We start from the raw sequence: 25,486 nt of genomic DNA, 5'->3' as shown, positions 1-25,486 counted from the left end.
CTCCAACTCCTCACTGCATCCTGTCGCTGTAACCTCCTCGAATACGACAGCTCACTGTCTTTGTAATATTTTCCAGTATCTGCAACCCTGCTGAAATCTGTAAACTCCTCCTGAACAACACTCCACATCTCTGTGTAATTGATGGGAATGCTGCAAACCTGCCTTCACAGTCCTCACTAAATCTCTTAACTCCTGAAGTCCTACAACAATCAGTATCTCTGGCTCCTCAAATCCCTAAACTTCTCCCTGGCTGTGTGAACTGATCAAGCCCCTTCAACCCTTCATATCTCACTCAACCCTGCAACTCCAACTTTTGTCCATGTCAGTGTAATTCCCAGCAGCAACAATTCTCCCGGTCTCTATAAACTCATGCAGCTCCAACTACCACCCAATCTATGTAATCTCGAGTCCGTCCAATCCTCCATTTCTCTAGAAACTCCTGTAGCTCGACATACCACGCCATCTGTCTAATCTCCAGTGCCTATAACCCTCCCTTTCTCTAAACATTTCTGTAGCTCCAACTACTACTGTGTAATCTCTCGACCCTATACTCCTCCCGATCTCTGTAAATTCCTCAGAACTGATAACCCTGTAAATCTCCTTGACATCTTTCAGCCCGACAACCTATCTTATCTCTAACCACCAACAGTGATCTCAAACCACCCGAACGCTGTAACATCCTCCAGTCTCTCCAACCCAGCTTTTTTCCGTTAGCTTCTCTGGTATCTGTATTCCCCTGCATCTCCGGTTACAGATCCTTGCTCAGGGAAGCAATGTTTCAGTACCGAATCTGTAAGAACACAAGAATCTTTGGTCCATCAATAAATTTGCCTCATTTTCTAAATTTTAACGACTGCAAGTTCAACCTTCTCCACCTCGTCTCATCAATATCCCTCCATTTTGAAAATCAGCTTGGTGAACCTTCTCTGGGCTGCCTCCAATGCAAGGACATGTTCCCTCCAGATAGGGGACCAAACCTGATCACAGTATTCTCAGTGCGGGCTGACTGGAGTCCTCTATGTTTGTTACAAGCCTTCCCTATTTTTATTCTCCATTCCCATTGAAATCAATGCCAGCATTCCATTTACATTCTCTATGTCATGCTGACCCTGTATGCTACCTTTCTGAGACTTATACACAAGGATTCCCACGTTACTCCGTGGCGTAGCTTTCTGCAGTTGATCTGAAACCAAGAGGTGGAAGCATGAATCACAAAAGTGCTGGAATGTATGTTAAACGATATGCCAGAAATGCTAACTGCAAACTTAGAAACCTATGGAATAAGTGCAGTCCATAAGACCATCATGTATAGGGGTAGGATTAGGCCATTCGGTCCATCAGGTCTATTCCACTATTCGATTATGGATTAATTGTTTCTCAACCCCATTGTCTCAATCCCTGTAACCCGTGATCTCCTTATTCATTCAGAAACTGCTTATCTCTGAGTTAGATACACTGAATCACTTAGCATCTACAGCCCCAGTGGTAGGGAGTTCCACAGATCCATCATCCTCTGGCTGAATACATTCCTCCACTTCCCCATTCTTAAGGGTCATCCCTTCACTCTGAAGCTATGACCTTGACCCCTAGTCTCTCCTACAAGTGGAAACATCCTCCCCACGTCCAGTCCATCCAGGCCCCTCAGTATTCTGTAAGTTTGAATGGGATTCTACCGTCGCCTCTGAAACCTCATCAAGTGCAGACCCAGAGACTTCACCTGCTCCTTATACGACACGAATTTCATCCCTGGAATCTTTCTTCGTAACCCATTTCTCATACCCCTCCACATCCTCTGTCCAGACTCTGAATGTATAACGTGTAGAGTGTAGTCCCAACACTGACCCCTGCGGAGCTCCACTCATCACCAGTTCCCATCGTGAAAAAGACCCCTTTCTTCACACTCTCTGCCTTGTGCAAATCAGACAAACCCTCTATCCATGCTCAGCTTCTTGTTCTGACAGGGACATTTCATTTCACACACACACACTGCTGGATTTTTTTTCTGCCTGGCTGTAAACAGCAGAGTTTCACCATTACCTTCCCAACTTTAATTCCCTGGAGAAGGTGGTGGTGAGCTGTCTTCCTGACCCATTTCAGTCCTTTGTCTGTAGGGACAGACACAGTGCTGGGAGGATGGAGCGCGGCTTGGAGGGCACCTTGGAAATGCTGGTGTTCCCGTGCATCGGGACTCCTGCCCTTCCAGGGTATAGTGGTTCCGGGTTTGTGAAGTACTGTTGAAAGAGCCTTCCTCAGTGATTTCAGTGTTACGTGTAGATCTTTTATTCCTTCATTCATTCATGAACATGTGCTTTGTTGGATGAGCCAGCATTGATTTGGAGTTGTCCCTGAGAAGGTGGTAGTGAGCTGCCTTCCTGAGCCCCTGCACCAGCCGTTGGAACTACGACTACAACACTCCTCATGTCTGTAACTGCACACAGACAATGCAGCTCTCTCTGTATATGTGACATCCTCCCCGCCATATAAATCTGACAGTTCCTCACAATATCTCACCTCCTCCATTCCCATCTGTGCCTGAGATCACTAAAATTTCTATATTGTTGTTTAAACTTCTGATCACCCAAAATTTCTCCCTTTGAAATTTTGTAACCCCTTCAGTTTCTGTTAATCTCCATATAACTGCAATCAATGACAGCACAGGTTCCCTTCCTAAATCTCTATAATAACAATGGTTGCGTGTGCTAAATTGGCAATTTTCTTCCTAATTATACATCTCAGGACTTCCATCCCTACAATCCCACTATTTCGAATGCTCCCATTCTCTGTACCTCCTCATGTCCTGGGGGTACTTGAAAACCACCAGTGTCCCAAAGATTTATATTCCCCCTAGTTACTGCAAGTCTTCTAACTATGTCACATTCAACAGTCTCCAGTATCATACGACACTTGCTCGCTGTAAATTTGCATTTGTTGAAGTCTACACATCTCTGTAAGCAACTCAGAAAAAGCCCTTTAGACTCTACAAAGCTCCGTCATGAACAAGCCGCTATCTCTCTATTTCCTTTGCCGCCTTCAGTGTCTGCAATTCTCGCTGTATCTTCCAATAAACTTCTTCAGTTGCTGCAGATCTGCCAAGCTCCCCAGATAACGTGTTCCATCCCATGTAGCTCACTCAATCACTGTATCACCCTCTGCTCTGTCTAATCCTCCTCTTTCCCACTGTCTTCCAGGCACAACAGCGGTTCTGTAAGGCAGCAGTGCGGAATGGGATGTTATAAATCTTAGCTGAGGATTGAAGCCTACCATTACCTGGGAGTCACAAAGGGAGAGAACCTGAGAGAGAACAGCACAGAGCGGGAGAATATTAATCAGTAGCGAGGATCGAGGTCGACTCGGACTTGGAGTTGGAGAAGCAGCAGAGCAGGAGGCTTGAAATCAGCACCGAGTCACAGAGGGAGTGACCATGTGAGGGAGCAACTTGGAGCAGGAGCATGAGGCTCACTCACATTTCGGAGTATCAGAGGCAGCAAAATGGGAGGATATAAATCAGCACTGAGAATCGAGGCCAAGTCGTACCTGTGAGTCACAGAGACGGTGACCCTGTGTGGGAGCGGAGTGGTATGGGAGCTGGAGAATTACACGTACCTGGGAGTCACAGAGACGGTGACCCTGTGAGGGAGCAGAGTGGAGTGGGAGCTGGAGGATTACACGTACCTGGGAGTCACAGAGACGGTGACCCTGTGAGGGAGCAGAGTGGAGTGGGAGCTGGATAATTACACGTACCTGGGAGTCACACGGATAACTTTCTGCTGCTGGGACCTGCCTGCACTGAGTTTGGAAGAAGTGCAAGACCCATCGCAGAAAAGGCTGTAAGTTCATTGGCCGATAATACACCGTTATTAGCGACTGTCAGTTAATTGCTGTAAGTCAGCAAAGTTATTTTTTCAATTTATGAAGTAAGGATTGATCTCAGAAATAAGAGAGAATGTGAAATTCTGACCCAGTATAATAAATTACCCTCAATAAGCCACAGTGGAATAAGGGAATTAACCATATTGTTATTCCCGGATGTTAACTTCAATCTAAGTAATTCATTAAGTTACTCTAGACATGTTGCATTTTACGACATGGCAAGACAAGTTTGTCAGAAGGTAAATGTGTTCTGTTACATTGGGAAGTCATAGCCCCTGCTCATGTCCTAGATGAACACTGGGTCTTGGAGATCAGACAGTGCTAGAGACTCTGTGATGCTGAAAGTTATGCGGATAGCACACGCACAGAGCAGATCACCCTGCAGACATGACAGCCTGGAATAAAGAAGGGAATGGGGGACTAGGCAATCGAAGAGAACTAATCAGGGAATCCAGGAATACCCTGATATCTTCCTTCCAATTCAGTTTCCCAGTTGGGAAGCTGATGAAGGTATGGCCTGCTCAGGGGAGGACAGTCAGAACCAAGTCTGTGGCATCACAAGCAGCCTGAATGTACAGGAGGGGAGGGAGAAGGAAGGAGGAGCAATTGGCACAGGAGATGCAGGAAATTGAAGAAGATGTCAGTGTTTCTGTAATTCCAGGATAGTGGGGTTAAGAATGTCACTGTGTCTGCAGGGCATTCGTCTGGGGGACAGTGAGCAGTCAAAGGTCACGTCCATGTTGGTAGGAATGATCTGGGTAGGAAGCGTGAAGTTGCCTGGGAATCAGAATTTAGGGTGCTCGGTGGATGGTTAGCAAGCAGGTCCGCTAATGTAGCAAGCCCTTGGTTACTGCGAGTGCCGTGCCAAGTGAGAACAGAACTCGGAGTTTTAGGTAGATGGGAGTGTGACTGGAACGAAGGTGCAGCAGGAAGGGCTTCAGATTCCTATGACATTGGGACTGTTTCTGGGGAAGGCAGTAACTGTACAAGCTGGATGGGCTAATGTGACAGAGCTGGGACTGAATTTCTTACGGGGTGTTTGGGAGGCATTGAAAATAACTTGGCCTGTGCTGAGTAGTAGAATAGAGGAATAGTAGAGGAGACTATCAGGATTCTCAAAATACTTGGAGATACAGTTGGTCCTAACTTACATCAACAAGTTTATCAGTGGAAGATGGAGTAAGAAAGAAAGACTTAATCTGAGGTCCTCTGCATGGACATGGATACTCGGAATGTGCAGAGTTACAGATGCAGCTTGGTGTGTGGAAATTTGGCTCAAGGAATGGCAGGACTGGGTGTGAAATATTGCTGATAAAGAATTCCAAAATGATAGAAGGGAAGGGAAAGAATTTAGGGAGAAGTACTGTTTTAGACTAGCATTAGTTAAGGAGTCCAAGAGAAAGATGATCCATCCAAGGACAGAAATAATTTGGCTGAAGTTACAGAACAAAAAGTATACAATTACACTGTGCGGTACAGTCTGTTGGCCAGCAACCAAAGAAATGATGGAGAGAATAAATATGCAGGCGCGTTTGAGAGCCATGACAATACTACAGATTAGTTATACTGAGAAACTTAAATTATCCAGATAAGAACTGCGTCATTTGCGTTGCAGGGTCACGAGGTTCGAGTATTCCTAGATTACATGGAGGAGAGCTTAAAGCAGGAGTATGTGTCCAGCCCAAGACAGCATGTACTGTTGGACCTGGTCCTTGGGAAAGAGGTGAGGCAAGTGGATCCAGTGTCAGTCGGGGAAGATTTTGGGGCACAGCGATCATTTTATTGTAAAGGTCAGGCTGATGGTAGAGAATGATATGCAATAAGTGAGAGTGAGAAACATTAGTTGACTGAGAGCAGCCTTCAATGGGGCAAGAATGAAGCTGGGAAGGTTTGACTGGAACACCAATTTGTTCAGAAAATAACAAACTGAACCATGACTCCCTGCAAAGAGGAGATGGTTTGGGTCCAATCGAGGAATGGTCCCTCAAATAGGAACGGCAGGATAAACAACCCCAATGCTCCCTCGGTGACAGTGAAGAACAATAGAGTTCGTGTCAGATGGAGAATTGAATTGGGAGCCACGAGGAATGCTGGAGGTTCAGAGGGGAGATGATAGAGCAGAGCGGATTTATGGGAAAACTGAGTGTCTCCATAGAGCTGTCTCAGAATCCTCCTGTGAGCCCCTCATAATGAGCATGTTAAAATATGGAGTAAGGCTGCATCAAAATTAGAAAGAGGATTTATACCTGGAAAAAAGATCTCTACAAGTAGTTAAGATGCACTTAAATGCGTTATAGCTGCATGTTTGACTGAAACATTAGGGAGGCGATTGGATAATTTTTAATACAAAACAAACGTGAGGATGTGAGTGAAGGAGACGATAATTACTCAGCAAAGAGTTCCGTTGAAGAGCTGGGGTAGCCATGATCGGCCATATGACCCCCTTCTGTGCCAAAAGGCATCTGTGTCATTCAGTGTGATGTCTTGAGGGTCCTCCAAATCCATAAATATCCGGTCTTTGTAACCTCGCCGATCCTGTATGACACATTCTAATCTCTGCAGTCTCCATCAGCCAATGTTGCCCTCCTTATCTCTGTAACTCATACAGACCATATAAACCTTCTTTCTCTGGAATCTCCTCCAGCCCCGGTAACTTTCCTCTCTATAATGTATTTCTCAAGTCTTTACAGATCACCCCTTCTCTGCAACTACTCTGATCCATAGAAACCTAATCTTTGCAATCTCCTCCAATCCATGCAACAATCAGCGTTACTAAACCCCTCCTGCCCTGACAGATTGCAGTATCTCCATAAACTCCAACCACTACAGTATTCATTCTATCTCCAACGTTCTCCAGCACTGACAACCCTGCCCATCTCTTTTCTTTGCTACAATCCCTACAATTTTCCCTATTGTGTAACCTAATCCAATGCCTAACAAGCTGTGTAACATCCACTCGTCCCGACCAGGCTCCTGATTTTGTAACTACCTTCTGCCACGACACAGCTCACTGTCTCTGCAACCTCCAGATTCTAAACCCGTCCTGATCTGTGGAAATTTCCCCTGCCCTCCCTCACTCTGTAATATCTACCAGATGTTAAAACTGAAATAACTCCTCAGAGGCTGGTATACTGTTACCAAATCACCTTTTATCCCTACATGCATGATCCATGGCACTGACCCAAGCTAGCTCAGAGCCGGCTCTTATAGTTAACAGAGCCCCTGATGCTTCTGTTTATTTATGAGCCATGATTCCATGATTAGAGCTGGTTAACAGTCCCAATCAGGTAACACGTCTTAATTAGGTTTACCTGACTGACCTCATTCCAATCGCTATAAAAGCACTTCACGTATCTCTAACGTTCATGAACACCTACAAATCCCCTAGTCTCTGAAACCTCCTCCAGTTTCGCCAATGCTGTCCCTGTAAATTTCCCCAAGGACAGTCCTGTACCTTTCAGTCGAACCACTTGTTATCAATCTCCTGCAGGACCAATACAAGCTCTTTTTCCTGTTTTCTACAAACTCTCAGTCTCAATGTTCTCCACTCAGAACGTCTCTTACTAATCACTAACTGGTTCCAAAGACACGGTCTGCCGTTTGTGTATGACCTTCTCCATAAGGAGGAAGGGGTTTTTGAAGCAGGGAGCTTCATAAGGGTATGCAGCCCTTCACACAAATAGGAATGTTTGTAGAAGCTAGTGGGTTTACAGAGGCGGGAAGGGCCATGGAACATGAAGGATGTTTCAGAGACTGGCAGTTTGTAGACACAGTGGACAGAGTTTTTATTTCTGGAGCCGAGAGATAAAGAGAAATAAATCATGTGCTAAATTGTCCAGGTAACCTTTTCATCAGGTGTCGTGGAAGGTTTCTCTCTATAAGGCTCTTGTTGCCAGAATATTGATCTGGCTGCTCCAGCTCCATTTTCACTTCAACTAAAACCTAAAACTATTCTTGTCTTTGTAATCTCCTTCAGACTCTAGAACAACCCATACCCCTGCAATATCCCAGAACCTTCACACACCTTCCTATGTCTGTAACCACCTCTGGACCCTAGAGCTATCCTGGACTTTGCACTTGCTGCCATCCCTGAATTCATTCCGAACGTTTCAACAAAGCCAATGAAATGGTAGCTTTAAATAGCATGAAGCAGGTCAGATGGAGCTGCCATTATGGAGACGTGGCTGCAGTGTGATAATGACTTAGAACTGGATATATCAAAGCGGTTTAACCATTTACACAGGAAGGATAAAAAGGCTAAAACGGTGAAATACACTGTGTATAAAGATTGGGATCAGTAGTATTTTGATGCTGATCAATTCACACACTGTTCCTCCCTGCTTTCTCCCCTCACTCCTGCGTATTGATCCTATCAGATATTGGTAACCCTTGAAAACTTCTTAAAATAGTACAGTATAGAGGAAATCACTCTGCACACTGTCTACATTGGACAAGATGTAATGTTATTTTTGAAGCCCTAGTTCTGCCTCCCCAGAGGCGATAGGCCTTCAGATGCAGCTCCCGACACCTTTTTAAAATGGTTTGCGAGTTTCTACCTCTACTCCACTTCCATGTGTGACTCCCAGATCTCGACCATACTCTGGATGAAATAACAACCTTCCTCAGCACTTCGCTAATATTTCAACTAATTACATTTAATATTCACCGTTGGTAACGCAATTCTTCAACAGGAGCAAGATGTTCTCTCCCTTTCTACCAGGCTCCTGACAATATGTGCACCCCAATCAAATCTCATCTCAGAATCCTCAATTCCCCTATCTTTCCCCATAACTGCACTTGCACTGTCACAGGGTGAAGAATCTCCTCTGTACCCTCTCCAGTCCAATTCCATCCTTCCATGTGATGGGGTGACCAGAACTGCACACAATCCCCTAGCTGTGACTGAACTTATTATTTATACAGTTCCTGCATACGCTTTCTGCTCTGAAATTCTGTATTTTGTCTGACAGAGGAAATAATGCCAATTGCTGCATTAACAAGATTATTGATCTGTCCAGCTTCCTTCATTTATCTGCCCACACTGACCATACTCTCATTTATTGTCCATTCCTCTCTATTGTTGATGTCCCCAAATGCCTTGCCTTGCACTTCTCTGGGTTGTTTACGCCATTCACCTGGATCCTATAGTTTCTGTTTTTAAATGGGATATCTCGTCAAATCCAAGTAAGTCACATGTAGTTACAAGTTACTGCCTCAAACCAACACACTCAGATTAATTACACACGATCTTCCTTGAACAAACCCTTACCGACTGTCCTGGAGTCCCTGGGACTTCCTCAGTGACAGTTTATCCACTGTCTCAGAATTCCAGTCTCGACCTATTCAGTCAGTCCCTTGCTCCACATTAAACAAAGCTGTAGTTTTAGCCGTTCTCCAGTCCTCCAGCACCATCCCTGCATCCAGGGAGGATTGAATAACGTAGGTAACGATAAGGCAGGGGATTTTCCCCTGCTCCTTTTAATAGTCTGGAACATTGTGTTATCACTTTTTAAGGAATTGAATCTCCTGTATAATTCTCCGCTCCAAGTTTGTTGCTCCCAATATTTCACCTCTTTTTTTTTCAAACAGACAGAGGCCTAAACCATCTTATGATTTCGTCAAGTCTCATTTTAATCGGGTTTCATGGAGTGTTTCTCTCCACAAGTTGAATTGCATTTTCTCATGACACCATCCCCAATCTGCCTCATACCCTCCCTGCCCGCGTGGTCTTCCTCTCATCTGACACTAACGCGATGATTTTTCCCCTTCATCATAACAACTGCCCTCTGCCTGGATATCCCAGAATGCACCGGCCTCCCTGTTTCCAGGAGCCATCTTTAAAAAGTCATTTTACTCTTGGAGTGTGAAGCCGAAACTGGCCTGGACATGGCAGAGGGGGTAAAACTGGGGCCCCACTCTCTGGCCAAGCCACAGGTCCTTGTGTATGACATGGTGCATGAGAGGGACATTATCTTCCTCCAGGGATGATAGGGGAAGCTATGACACCAGACTCTGCCAGCTTGGTCCGAGACTGATCTTTAGGTCAATGAGGTGCCAGCCTTCTGAGTGAATATCCAGCAGTATAGGAATGAGGTCAGTGACTTTTTCCCCTCCACCGGGGTAAGTGACACCATCTACAATTTGTGACCCCACCCTCACTCTCTCTGTTACTGCACCCACCTCCCGCCAAGGCTCATGTTCTCCCACTGTCACTGAATGCAGCACCTTCTCTCAGTCTCTCTAATCACTTCTCTGCCCCTTTGCCCAACTCTGCCTGGTGCCTGTGCTGCCCACTCACTCAGGACACCTTGACACCTTTTCCCCAGCTGTCCCAGCACTAACAGCTGCACCAAGCACTTCCATCTCCCTAATCCTTCTTGTAATTCTCACATTCCGGAAGGAACCATCCCACACTAGGGCACAAAGATCGAAGAGGGATATGGGGCAGCCTTACATTCATCTCCTCACCCCCTCACAGGGGAAGGATCCTGATCCTAACAACCACGAGAGGCTGACTGACTGTGTCCAAGTTCCCGGAGTGGGATCTGAGACTCCCCCTTACTCACTGTGCTTGGCACCGTGACCGACTGTGGACATTGTTATCAAGCTTCCTGGGTTTGTATCCCTGCTAAACACCAAGACAATACAGCAGATGGGTGAGCCTGGGAGCTCTAGCTGAGGGGAAACGCTGCTAAAGGCAGGGTAAGGCAAGACAATAATTCTGTGAGCATTCATGTCAGTTCAAAGTGAGTTTGTACAAACATGGAGTGAGAAGCCCAGAGGGACAGTCCATGTGCTGGGTGTGTGTCCCTAAGCACAGTGTCCTTGCAGCAGGATTGAGTGTGTAGAAACATGGAGTGAGCAGCCCAGAGGGACAGTCCATGAGCTGTTTATGTGTTTCCTGAGCACAGTGTCCTTGCAGCAGTATTGCAATGAGAATTGTCAGTGCACACTGAGCTGCAGCATTGAAGTACTGAAGCGTACTGTCAGTGGGTCGGAGATGTGCTGGGATGGCATATTGAGGCTGGCATGTGTCAGCAGACAGCATTGGTGGGTGCGGAGTACATGCAGCTTCTGTCAGTGCAGTGTCCCCCGAGACGTTGGTGTCCAGGAGAGAAGTCTGCAGGAGCGAGCGGCGAGATGGAGTCACCAGGTACCAGGTCTGACTTTCTTGTCAAATTCTCCATATTGAGTTTCCCCACAGTGGGGGAGGATATGAAGCTGCAAGTTAATGAGGGGGTGGATCCACAATAATGTGGCTGTTGATCATCAGTAATCATTCAGTGAGGATCTCGCCTCTCCCGCGCTCAGATCTTGACTTTAAGAACAATCCAGTACAAGAACAGGCCCTTCAGCCCAGCAAGCCCGCACTGACACATGATGCAATTCCAAAGTTAAAACAAAAGTTTTTACTCCGATATCTTCTATGTCATTCTATTCCCTACTTACAGATACTTGTGCCAAGATCCCTCTTAAATTTGCTGTATTGGCTTCTTCCCCTCTATCATTGCATTCCAGGCACTTTCACATTCTGTCTGGCACAGCAAAAAAAATTACCTATCACATCTACTGAACTTTCTCCCTTTTAGCTAAAACCTACGGTCCTGAGTAATTGATATTTCTACTTTGGGGGGGAGGGGGGGGGGGGTGGAAAGCCTCTAACTGTCCTTCTATCTATGCCTCTGATAATTTTGTAAGTATCTATCAGGTTACCCCATAGCCAATGATGCCCAGGTGCACACAAACCATGTGTGTTCAATTACTCCTTCTGGCTAATACCCTCCAAATCAGACAACATGCTGGACAAACGTTTCCATACCCTCTCCAACACTTCAACATCATGTGGCAACCAATATTGTACACAATATTCTAGATGTACTTCGAAATAAGTTTCTCTACAGCTGCAATATGACCTGTTAATTTCATACTGTATGCTCTGATGCATGTCTGCAAGTTTGCCATCAGTCTTCTTGATCATCCTATACACCCGTGTTATCACTTTCAGGGAACTGTGGAGCTGTACACCAAGATCCCTTCGGATGTTGATGCAATCAGTAGTTTTTCCATCCACTTCTCTCCTGCATTAGACCTTCTAAAATGCATCATGTCGCAACTGTCCAGATAAAGTTACATCTGTATTTTCTCTGTCCAAGTCTGCAGCTGACCTATATTCTGCTGTATTCTCTGTCAATCATCCTCACAATCTGCACCTCCGCCAATCTATTTACAGACCTCCAGTCACAAAAGCACTGATCCACCACTACTCTGTCTTTTCAGACCAAGCAGTTCTCTATCCATCTTACTAACTGATTCTCTTTCACTTCACCTTCTGTATGAACCTGCCATAAGGAACCATATTAAAGGCCTTGCTAACATCTAAACGGCCAACATCCAGCCCCATTTCCTCATCAAAAAATTTTTGTCACTTCCTCAAAATATTCAGTCATGTTTGTGAGACATCACCCTCCCCACACAACTGTGTTGATGGTTGGTAGTAAGTTCATACTAGAGTACGGTTGGAGCTGCACTCATTCAGACAAGTAATAATTCCATCATATTCCTGACTTGAACCTTGGGGAGTAGATTACATTCCTTACAGTGTGGAAACAGGGCCTTCGGCCAAACTAGTCCATACGAACCCTCCAAAGAGTAACACACCCATACATATTTCCCTCTGACTAAAGCGCCTAACACTATGGGGAATTTAACAAGGCCAATTAACCTGACCTGCACATCTTTGGACTGTGGGAGGAAACCAGGAAGACACGGGGGGAATGTGCAAATTCCACAAATTCTCCCAATGCCGGAATTGAACCTAGGACCTTGGTGCTGTGAGGCAGCAGTGCTAAGCACTGAACCATCGTGCCGTTCTTGATGATTACTGTATAGTAGGAGGTATTTGGGCCATACTGGTTACTGTACAGTGGGAAATTTGTCAGACCGTGACAGTTACTGTAGAGTGGGAGGTGTGTCGGGCCGTGATGGTCACTGTACAGTGGGAGGAATGTCGGGCCGTGATGGTAACTGTACAGTGGGAGGTATATCGGGCTGTGATGGTTACTGTACAGTGGGAGATATGTCGGGCCGTGATAGTTACTGTACAGTGGGAGGTATGTCAGGCCGTGATAGTTACTGTACAGTGGGAGGTATGTCAGGCCGTGATGGTTACTGTACAGTGGGAGGTATGTGGGGCTGTCATGGTTACTGTACAGTGGGAGCTATGTCGGGCCGTGATGGTTACTGTACAGTGGGAGGAATGTCGGACCGTGATGGTTATTGTACAGTGGGAGGTATATCGGGCTGTGATGGTTACTGTACAGTGGGAGGTATGTCGGGCCGTGATGGTAACTGTACAGTGGGAGGTATGTCGGGCCGTGATGGTTACTGTACAGTGGGAGGTATGTCGGGCCACGATGGTTACTGTACAGTGGGAGGTATGTCAGGCCGTGATGGTAACTGTACAGTGGGAGGTATGTCGGGCCGTGATGGTAACTGTACAGTGGGAGGTATGTCAGCCGTGATGGTTACTGCACAGTGGGAGTTATGTCAGACCGTGATGGTTACTGTACAGTGGGAGGTGTGTCGGGCCGTGATGGTTACTTACAGTGGGAGCAATGTCGGGCCGTGGTGGTTACTGTACAGTGGGAGGTATATCGGACCATGTCCGGTTACGGTACAGTGGGAGGTATGTCGGTACAGGAAGTTGCAGACTGTATGAGTTGTACAGAATGTGATTCTGTTGCTGCCGATTGTCCATTGTAACTCATGGATGCATCGTCATTGGTTGCTTAACCTGTTTAAAGTCTGTACCATTCAGTGCATATCATGGTGAGGAGGGTCTGCAAAATGTGAAGTTAGCCCTTGCTTCCCATAACGACTGTGCAGTGACCATTCTTACCGATATATGAAATGGAGGGGTGTATCTGCAGCAGGCAGATCGGTGATGATGTGGTCAATTATAGGTTTCCCTATATATAGCAGTCTAGCCGCCACAGGATCCAGCATCAATGCTGAGCACTATCATTATATTCGATTCCCTACAGTGTGGGAACAGACCCTTCTGCCCAACTAGTCCGCGCCAACCCTTCGAAGAGGAACCCACTACCATGGCCAATCCACCTGAGCTGCATTTCTTGGGACTGTGGGAGGGAACCCACGCAGACACGGGGAGAATGTACAAACTCCACAGAGGCAGTTACCAACGGCTGGAGTCAAACCTGGGTCCCCGGTGCTGTGAGGCAGCAGTGCTAACCACTGGGCCACCATGCCGCCCCATTTTGACTCGATGTCAAGGAGCTGTCCCCCTCTGCCTGGCTGTGTCCTTTCAGTGGGACAGAACATGCCACAGGATGGTGATGTTGCCGGGGACATAGTCCTGTTAACATAATCTTGCTTTCCAGACAATATCTGATTGTTGCTTGATTAGTCTGTGGGAAATATACAACAGGTCACTTTTACATTCTGTATAATGAAGAGTTAATATCACTTTATTTCTTACATATTTTAAAATAAACTAAACATCATTGTTTTTCAGTTGAATGCAATTGAAGTGAACAATAATTGATTTACCAGAGCGCACACCTAACTATAACAGTTCAGTGACTGTAGTAAACAGCCAATTCATGTTCAGTTCAGTGAACACACCATCTTGCAGGTAGCAAAGCTATTAGAAATGACTTTGAGAAAAAGCCTGAATTCAGACAATGTGTTACTGGCCCTCACCTTGACCTCCAAAACACTGGTCATCTACAAACTCTGTTCAGAGAGATTCCTAACTTGACCTGGACAGTTACTCACACAATCCCTCACAATAGACTGGTTAGAGGCGTACCTGAACTACAGGGAGATGTGTGTGGGGCAGACTGGTCAATGGACTAGCACATGGCGCTGGTCCAGACGCAGTTCAACATTTGTAACAATGACCTGTAAACAGCCATGTCTTGCAAGTATATCTCTTCTCGTGTGCCACCTAAACACTGTAATTCTGCACCTTCGACCCGATCCTGAATGAAGGTGTTATAAAGGTGATGAACTCCTGCAGCACATGGCATCTTACATTGAATCACTCATAAACCATATCCAGTGTATGTTAACCCCACAATGTCAGTATCCAAATAGAATTGTACAGCTCCATTAATGGCTGGCATCATCCCAGCCCAACATCCTTGTGTGTGACTTGAGCTGGAAATTTCTGTGTAAATGTTTGCAGCATTGTTCTAACCATTAACAGCAAAGTCTTATCATTGAACGTCCGACATCATTCCGTTATACCAACTTTTATATTGTCCAATAAACATAAAATCCCCCCTTTATTCAGTTCATTTTTATAACAATATGATGAAAACAGTGCACAACTCACAGTATGGAGCATTGAAATGATGGGACTCAGTTCCACACCCAAGAGCAAGTTATTATTAAGTGCAAGGACTTTGAAAATAGAGCATAGAACATAGAACATAGAACAGGCACTTCAGCCTATGATGTGGTGCCGACCACTGATAATCAGGTGTGCACCCACAAATTTCTATGACCATATGCATGTCCACTAGTCTCTTAAATGTCTCCAATGCCCTTGCTTCCACAACTGCTGCTGGCAACGCATTCCATACTCTCACAAATCTCTGTGTAAAGATCCCGCCTTTGACATCCCCTCTGCACGTTCCTCCAAACAGCTTAAAACTATGACCCCTCGTATTAGCCATTTCTGTCCTGGGAAATAGTCTGTGGCTTTCGACTCTATCTATGCCTGTCATTATCTTGTATAGCTCAATTCAGTCCCCTCTCCTCCTTTTCTCCATTGGAAATAGTCCGAGCTCAGTCAACCTCTCTTCATAAGATAAGCCCTCCAGTCCAGGCAGCATCCTGGTAAACCTCCTCTGAACCGTCTCCAAAGCATCCACATTTTTCCTATAATAGGGCGACCAGAAATGGATGCAGTATTCCAAGTGCGGTCTCACCAATGTTTTATAGAGCTGCAACAAGATCTCACGACTCTTAAACTCAATCGCCCCGTTAATGAAAGCCAAAACACCATATGCTTTCTTAACAACCCTGTCCACTTGAGTTGCCATTTTAAGGTACCTGCACACCAAGATCTCTCTGTTCCTCCACACTGCCAAGAATACTATCCTTAATCCTGTACTCAGCTTTCAAATTCGACCTTCCAAAATGCATCACTTCCCAGTTATCCAGGTTGAACTCCATCTGCCACCTCTCAGCCCATCTCTGCATCCTGTCAATGTCTCGCTGCAGCCTACAACAGCCCTCTGTACTGTCAACGACACCTCCAACCTTTGTGTCGTCTGCAAACTTGCTGACCCATCCTTCAATCCCCTCATCCAAGTCATTAAAAAATTGCACACAGGAGAGGCTCAAGGACACAGCCCTGTGAAACACCACTCGTAACTGACTTTCAAGGAGAATATTTTCTTTCTACTACCACTCGCTGTCTTCTGTAGCCAGCCAATGCTGTATCCAGACAGCTAAGTTCCCTGGTGTCCCATTCCTCCTGACCTTCTGAAAGAACCTACCATGGGAAACCTTATCAAATGCGTTGCGGAAGTCCATATACACCACATCCACAGCTCGACTCTCATCATGACCTGCCCCTCACAAAGCCGTATTGACTACATTTATTCAAGCCATGCTCTTCCCGATGGTCAGAAATCCTATCCCTCAAAATCCTTTCTAACACCATGCAGACGACAGACGTGAGACTTACTGGTCTGTAATTGCTGGGGATTTCCCTATTTCCTTTCTTGAACAGAGGAATTACATTTGCCTCTCTCCACTCCTCAGGTACGACTCCAGTGGAGTTCGAGGATGCAAAGATCTTCGCAAGTGACGAAGCAATTGCATTTTTCGTTTCCAAAGCAGCCGAGGACAAATCTGATCCGGGCTTGGCAACTTATCAATCTTAATGTTTCTCTTCGGAGGGTCTGTGTGGACTTGTTGGGCCGAAGGGCCTGTTTCCACACTGTAAGCTAAAATGTGCTGAAGAAAGCAGTGTGTATGTGTCACCATTTTGATTAAAACCTCGACCCACAAAACCTCGTTTGGAGACCCTTCCAACATATTGTCCATCATTTCAGCAGTAACTGATATGTTAATTAATAAACCAACGCCACACCCTCTTTAACACCCTGTCCTGTCCTGCCTATAATTCCAGTACAACAGAGTATTGAGTTGTTAGCCCTGACCTCCCTCAAATGTGGTAAAAAAGTCACATCTCCTGGAATACCCTGCACCTCGGAGTTCTTTAGTCACTTCCTGTTTGTTATCAAGCTGCTAAAACCATGAACCACAACTCTAACTCTGGCACTGAATGAATATCTGCGGAATTGTATTTTCTTTAAAAAAAACGTATTCATCAAGTGCAACTTTCCAAAACTGAGCAGTCAGCTCCACATACAATGAGTTTCTGATGGTTAATTTCCCACTCAGTGTGCAGAGGGGACACCCCTCAGTAATGGAGAAAGTGAGGACTGTAGTTGATGGAGATTAGAGTCAAAATGTGTGGTGCTATAAAATTGCAGCACGTCAGGCAGCATCCGGGGGGCAGAAGAGTCGATGTTTCGGTCCTAAACTTTTATCAGGAAAGCATTGGTGCATTCCTTTATTTTTTCATTCCATGATTCACAGGACGTTGGGAACCATACTTACTCAGGAAGGCAGCACTGTATATTGCACTGAAATGGAAAGCAGTCAATCAGTTGGTTGGACAGGGTGTAGAAAAGTTGAAGGGACGTATACACTGATTGAACGAATTACAAAAATAAGGATAGGTAAATTCCCTGGGCCAAATAGGCTTACCCTAGGTTACTCCAGGAAGTGACGGGAGAGATCGGCGTGCCTTTGGCGATGATCTTGGCGTCCTCACAGTCCACTGGAGCAGTGCCAGCCAGATGATTGGAGAGTTACAAATGATGTTCCCTTGTTCTGGAAATGGAGTAGGGATAACTGTGGGAATTAACGAACAGTCAGTCTTATATCAGTGGTGGACAAAGTATTGCAGACGTTTCTGACAGACCGTATTTACAATTACTTAGAAAACGATAGTTTGATTAGACATAGTCAGCATGGCTTTATGATGAGCTGGTCATCCCTCAGAAACCTTACTGAATTCTTTGACGATGTAAAAAGCACGTTGATGAAGGTAGACCAGTAGATGTGGTGAACAAGAATTTTAGTACGCTCATTCAGAAGGTACTGAAGCATGGGGCGCAGAGAAATTTGGCTGTCTGGATACGGGCATGGCTCGCCCACAGAAGACAGAAGATGGAAGCAGATAGAAAGTATTCAGCCTGGAGCTCAGTGACCAGTGGTGTTCCACAGGGATCGGCTCTGGGACCTATGCTCTTTGTGATTTTTATAAGTGATTTTGATGAGGAAGTGCACAAGTAGGTTAGTAAGTTTGCCGATGTCATGAAGGTTGGTCGAGTTGTGGATAGTGTGGATGGCTATTGTAGTTTGCAACAGGACATTGACAGGATGCAGAGCTGGGCTGATAAGTGGCAGATAGAGTTCAACTTTAAAAATGTGAAGCAATTTAGTTTAAAAGGTTGCATTTGCATAAAGCATACAGGGTTAAAGGCAGAATTCTTGGCTGTGCAGAGTGACAGAGGGATCTTGGGGTCATTGTCCATCGATCCCTCAAAGTTGCCACCAATTTGATAGGGTTGTTCAGAAGGAATACGGTGTGTTGTTTTTCATTGTCAGAGGGATTGAGTTTAAGAGCAGCGAAGTTACTTCTACGCTCTATAAAGCTGTGGTTCAACCACACTTGGAATACTGTGTTCAGTTATGGTCCCTTCATTATAGGAAACACGTGGAAGCTTCAGAGAGTGTGCAGAGGAGACGGACCATGGTGCTGTCTGGACTGGAAGGCATATCTTACAAAGAAAGTTGAGCTGCTAGGGCTTTCCTCCAGCAGTGGTGGTCGAGTCAGATCCATTCGGGATATTTAAGAAGACTCTTGGATAGGCACAGAAAGTTAGTGCATTGAAGGTTATGTAGGTTATTCTGATCCTAGAGTGGAATAAAAGGCTGGCAACGCATTGAGGGCGAAGTGCCTGCACTGTGCTGTACTGTTCTATGTTGCAAGTTTCACTCAGCTTGTGGATTCTCGTCAGTTGGTGAATGTGTAAGGGAGTGAGGTGTGTGAGGGAGTGAGGGAATGGAGTGTGTGAGGGAGTGAGGTGTGTGAGGTCAGGAAGCTGGGAGGGGCGTTAGACCAAGATTTCCAGTTTTGATGTAATTGTTACATTCACCTGAGTGTCAGCACAATATGTGTGGTTATCTAGACCAGACAAAATCCACAAGTTCAGTTATTAAAACGATTTTGGCTTGCCGTTCGCTCCTGGTTTCTTCAGATACATTCTGCTGGGTGACCCATGAATTAATGTCTGACCATCCACAGACGTGTATAATTTTGGTTTGATACTGTTGAATGTTAAAGTACATTTATTGGATATAGTTTCAGAGGGTTCACTGTAAGACACAAAATGCTGCAATAGACTGTCAAATGTGAACGTTTTCACCCAGTGTCTGGTTCAGGATGCAGTTGTATGCAATCTGGGGGACATGCCAGATGTCATCACCATAAGTAACGTGTGCGGTGCGATTCTGACACTCCATGTCCATACATCTGCTCCCTGGGCCAGGCTCTGACTGATGATGAATTTGAACAATCAAATAGAATTATAACTATTACACATTTAAATATAATCAATGGATTTAATTTCTCACATGAAATGTGTGAGCTTAAGTTATTTGCCAACAATTCTATTAGTTTTAAAATAATGATGGAAAATGTTAGACAAGATCTAAAAGCTGAAGGTCTAAATTGGAGAAAGGCCAATTTTGACGGTATTAGGCAACATCTTTCAAAAGCTGATTGCGGCAAATGTTCGCATATAAGTGGACGGCTAGAAAATGGGAAATCTTCAGAAATTAGATAGTCGGAGTTAAGAGACAGTATATTCTTATTAGGGTAAAAGGAAAGGATGATAGATATAGAGAGTGCTGAATGACTAAAGACATTGAGGGTCTGATTAAGAATAAGAAGGAAGGATATGACAGGCACAGGCAGGATAGATTGAATGAATCTTTAGAAGAGTATAAAGGCAGGAGGAGTATACTAAAGAGGGAAATCAGGAAGGAAAAAGGGGACATGAGATAGCTTTGGCAAATAGAGGTAAGGAAAATCCAAAAGTATTTTACAAATACATGAGATAAAAAGGATAAACAGGGAGAGAATACAGCCCTCAAAGATCAGTAAGGTGCCTTTGTGTGGAGTCGCGGGAGATGGGAGAGATACTAAACGAGTATTTTGTATCAGTATTTACTCAGGAGGAGGACATGGGAGTTGTAGACATACGGATAAATAGACGGTGATATCTTTAAAATGTCCATATTGCAGAGGAAGAAGTGTTGGATGTCTTGAAACGCATGAAGATGCTGAAATCCCCAGGACCTGATCGATCAGGTGAAACTTGAAAGGGTTCAGAAAAGATTTACATGCATTTTTCCAAGGTTGGAGGGTGTGAGCTATAGCTGGAGGTTGAACAGGCTGGGGCTGTTTTCCCTGGAACGTTGGAGACTGAGGGGTGACCTTATAGAGGTTTATAAAATCATGAGGGGTTTGGATAGGGTAAATAGACAAGATCTTTTTTTCTGGGGTAGGGAAGTCCAGAACTGGAGGGCATAGGTTTCGGTTGGGTAGGGAAAAATGTAAAAGAGATGTAAGAGGCATTTCTTTCACTCAGAGGATTGTACGTGCTTGGAATGAACTGTCAGAGGAAGTGGTGGTGGTTAGTACAATTAAAATATTTAGATGGCGTCTGGATGGGTATATGAATAGAAAGTGTTTCGAGGGATATGGGCTGAGTGCAAGCAGGTGGGAATAGATTGGCTTGGGATATCTGGTTGGCATAGACAAGTTGGACCGAATGGTCTGTTTCCATGCTGTCCATCCATTTGACCCTGTGACTGTAATTTAGAAATGATAATGATTTGACATGCACTATCAAATAAATAAATCGTTTATATTATTAAACTTTAGCATACAATAAGATGAAAACTTGCTATTTTTAGAAAGATTGATAAAAAACAAAGAACATTCCAACACAGGAACAGACCCTTCGGCACTCCCAACCTCTGCTGATCCAGATCCTCCTATTTTCTAAACCTGCCACCTATTTTCTAAGCGTCTGTATTCCTCTGCTCCCTGCCCATTCATATTTCTGTCTAAATACATCTTAGATGATGCTATAGTTCCTGCCCCTACCACCTCCTCTGGCCACACGTTCCAGGGTGCCACCGCCCTATGTGTAAAAAACTTCCCACATATATCTGCCCTAAGCCTTTCCGGTCTCACTTTGGATTCATGACCCCGAGTAATTGAGTTCCACAATCTAGGGAAAAAGCTTCTTGCTATCCACCCTGTGTATATCTGTCTTGATTTTGTAGACCACAACCTTCGACTTTGTCATGAAAATAGTTCTAATCTACTCAAACTTTCTTCATAACCAGCACCGTCCAACCCAGGCAGCATCCTGGTGAACCTACTGGGTACCCTATTCAAAGCATCCATATCCTTTTGTTAATGTGGTCACCAGAACTATATGCAGTATTCCAAATGCAGCCAAACCAAAGTCCTATGCAACTGTAACATGACCTGCCAGCGCTTGTACTCAACAACTGATCCAATGAAGGAAAGTATGCCATATGCTGCCTTGACCACTTTACTGACCTATATTGGCATCTTCAGGAAACAATGGACCTGAACACCCAGATGTCGCTGTAAGTTAATTTTCCCCAGGACTTTTCCGTTTACTCTATTGTTCACTCTTGAACTGGATCTTTCACATGCATCACCTCACATTTGCACAGATTCAACTCCATCTGCCACTTCTGCGCCCATCTCTCCAATCAGTCTATATTCTGCTGTATTCTGTAACAGTCCCCTTCACTGTCTGCTACTCCAAAAATCTTGGTGTCATCTGCAAACTTGATAATCAGGCAACCGATACCTTCTTCCAAATCATTGACATGTATTACAAACAACAGTGGTCCCAGCACGGATCGCTGTTGCACAACACTGGTCATAGGTCACCATTTTGAGAAATTCCCTTCCACTATTACTCTCTGTCTCCTGTTGACCAGCCAGTTCTCCAATCACCCAGATAGAACGCCCTGGACCCCATGCGACTTCACCGTCTCCATCAGCCGACGATGGGGAACCAAATAAAATGCCTTTCTCAAGTCCGTCAATACCTTCTCCAGCAACTTCCCACCATTGATGTCACGCTCGCCGGTCTACAATTACCTGGATTCCCCCGCTATCCTTCTTAAACAAGGGGACAATATTAGCAATTCTCCAGTCCTCCGTGACCTCACCCATGCTCAATCATCCCGCAAAGATGTATGTTAAAGCCCCAGTTATTTCCATACTCACGTCCCTGAGTAACCTGTGGTTTACCCCATCCGGACTTGGGGGCTTGTCTACATTAATACCTGTTAGAGTATCCAAAATATCCTCCCTCTTTATGTCGACTTGACGAAGAGCACTCAGAGATCTATCCCTAAGCCCAACATCCGTCATGTCCCTCTCCTTGGTGAATACAGATGCAAAGTACTCGCTAAGAATCTCACCCAATGTCCCTGACTCCATGCATAACTTTCTTCCTTTGTCCTTGTGTGGGCCAAACATTTCTCTAGTTACCCTCTTGCTCCTTATATATGAAAATAACTCTTTGTGATTTTCCTCAATTCTGTTTGCTAAAAATATCTGATGACCACTTTTAGACCTCTTAATACCTCGATATCTACTGTGACATGTAGCTAGTGAAAAGAAAATAAACGTTTGTTCGTGCGAGTGGAACTCAGAACTTTTCATAGTGTTTTGTGGCAAAAGAAATTGAAATCCGTCTCAGTGCAAATAAAACGCAGGAAAACAAACCTCTTGGGAAAAGTAATTTTCAACCATTGTCACCCCCCCCCCCCCCACCCAAAGTACTTTTGAGGTAGAAAAGAGTGAAGGCTTGTAACATGGGCACAACAAAAACTATGGGTTGTTTGAACATGCGAATTGGCTCAATTAATCAATTTGACAGTGATATCCTTGAATAATGATTCATAGAGTGTATGAGAGATTATTTCTGAGAGCAAGACGTCATGGAACCAACCAGAGAATTGGACGGAATGGTGGCTCAGTAGTTATCACAACACCAGGGTCCCAGGTTCGATTCCAGCCTCGGGGGACTCTGTGCGTGTAGTTTGCAAATTCTCAGCCTGTCTGCGTGGGTTTCCTCTCACAGTCCAAAGATGTGCAGATCAGGTCAATTGGCCATGCTAAATTGCTTATAGAGTTAGATACATTAATTAAAAGGAAATGGGTAGGTTACTCTTTGGAGGGTCGGTGTGGACTTGTTGGGCCGAAGGGCCTGTTTCCATAGTGGAGGGAATCTAATCTAATTTAGATTTGATATTATGTAACAAGAAAGGATTGGTGGATGAGCTTTGCCTTGGAATAACCACAAGATGCTGCAGTATCACATTCAGAGTGAAGACTGAGTCATACATGAGAGTTTTAGTGTTAGTCAATGACAACTATACTGATCTAAGGAAGGATTTGGCTGTGGTGGCCTTTGGGGAGAGAAAAGAACAGTCAAAGGCAGGACAGCTGAAGAAATTTGGCAAACAATTAGGGAGATAACACAGATCGAAGAAGAATTTCATTACGGAGAAAAATCATACATATCTTGATAAGGAAGTCAAGGATAACATGAATCCAAACACCAGGGCATATCATACTGCACACTTCAGTCACACTGTGGAGGATTGGGCAAGTCAGTGGCCTCGCGGTGTTATCACTGAATTCTGATGTGATAAACCCAGATAATGTTCGAGTGACCTGGGTTCAAATCCTGCCGCAACAAATAGCACAGCTTAAATTCAAATCTAGAATTAAGAGACTGATGGTGATTATGAATCGATTGCCAAGAAAAACTCACCTGGTTCACTTATGTCCTTTAGGGAATGAAACTTCCATTCTACCATTGATACACCACTCTCAGGCTGAAGACGTTTCTCCTTATCTCCATTCTAAAGGTTTTCTCTTGACTCTCAGGCTATGTCCTTGAGTCCTTTCTTTCCTAACAGTGGAAGCATCTTCCCAACATCTACTCTGACCAGGCAACCAGTATTCTGTATGCTTCAATTAGATCCACCTTCATCCTTATAAACTCCAGCGAGTATAGATCCAAAGATCTCATATGTTGAGCTTTTCATTCCTAGGACCATTCTTATGAAGCACCTATGAACACGCTCAGGGATGGTACATCTTTCCTGAGTTATGGGGCCCAAAAATGTACACAATACACGAAATGTGGTCTGACCAGAGTCTTATAGAGCCGCGAAAATCCATCCCTGCTATAATGTTCAAGTCATCTCAAAAGAAATGTCATTACAGTATTTGCCTTTCTGACCAGACGGTCCACCTGAAATAATAATCTAACGATGGACAATAGTAAATTGTTACATAAATGAACAATGATTAAAGCATGCTGGAAAGTAGAAACCAGCCTTGATCAAAGTCTCTGTGTTAATCCACATGCTGCAGAATCCAGATAGGCAGCTACCCAGAGATGGTTTGCAAACAAACTGACAGCTACAGACCCTACAATACACAACTGAAGTTGGACCTGAATGTGGTAATGGAATGTCGCCTTTGGGCCATCAATGTGACAACCCCAGGTTGGGTCTGATTGATCAGGGTAATTGATCATTCCATTGGCAGATTCTCCACACCCTCTCAAAAGGCATGAAGATTTGAGAGGATAATTTCTCATTTCCCATTTTCTTTTTTTCCCCTCCTCCTTTCTTCCTTTTTACTCTTCTCGATCTTTCCATTGTGATGGGGGAGGGGGAGTGCTAGTTCCTTATCTTTTCTATGGACTCTTATCTATAGCTCATGCGGTTTATTTGATGATTGGGGGACGTTTCTGAGTGTTTTTTTTTATTTGGCTGCGTTACTTGCTGCGATTGTAATTTTATAATTTAATATATTTTCATATTATGTTGTTTTGCTAGGTGTATCGAGGTATTTGTATGGGGGGGTCGCCCAATTTTAACTTCTGTCTTATAAGGTGTTGGAATTTATTTACTCTACTTTGTAATGCCCGGGCCGAGGTCATACCTCTGGCTGGGAGGTGTTGTGGTGGGATTATTGGAAGGTAGTAGTGCCTCTTGTGAACAAGGGGGAAAGTCTCCTTTCAAATATGTTTTATGTTATTTGTTTTTAGGAATGTTCTTAGTTGTTTTGATTTAGCTGTATTAAAAAGTGTTTTATGTGTGAATCATCTTTGGTTTTATCCAATGTCTTTGGGTGCGGTTCTCCCTCCTGGGGGGTCTCGGGCTTGCTTGGATGATCATGGCTGGTCATTCGTTTAGGTGGTGCACCTGGAATGTCAAGGGGAGCCACTCTCCAATCAAAAGGAAAAAGATATTATCAAGTCTTAAAAAAAGAATGGGTGGATGTAGCCCGTCTATAGGAGACACACCTACTTGATAAGGAGCATTTGAAGCTGCAACTGGGTGGATTTGGCCAGGTGTT

This window comes from Chiloscyllium plagiosum, unplaced genomic scaffold, assembly GCF_037043375.1.
Source record: "Chiloscyllium plagiosum isolate Xiang-an unplaced genomic scaffold, Cpla_swu_hap1 HiC_scaffold_44, whole genome shotgun sequence".
In the NCBI taxonomy this organism is placed as follows: Eukaryota; Metazoa; Chordata; class Chondrichthyes; order Orectolobiformes; family Hemiscylliidae; genus Chiloscyllium; species Chiloscyllium plagiosum.
Note: the sequence above shows the minus strand (reverse complement) of the source record.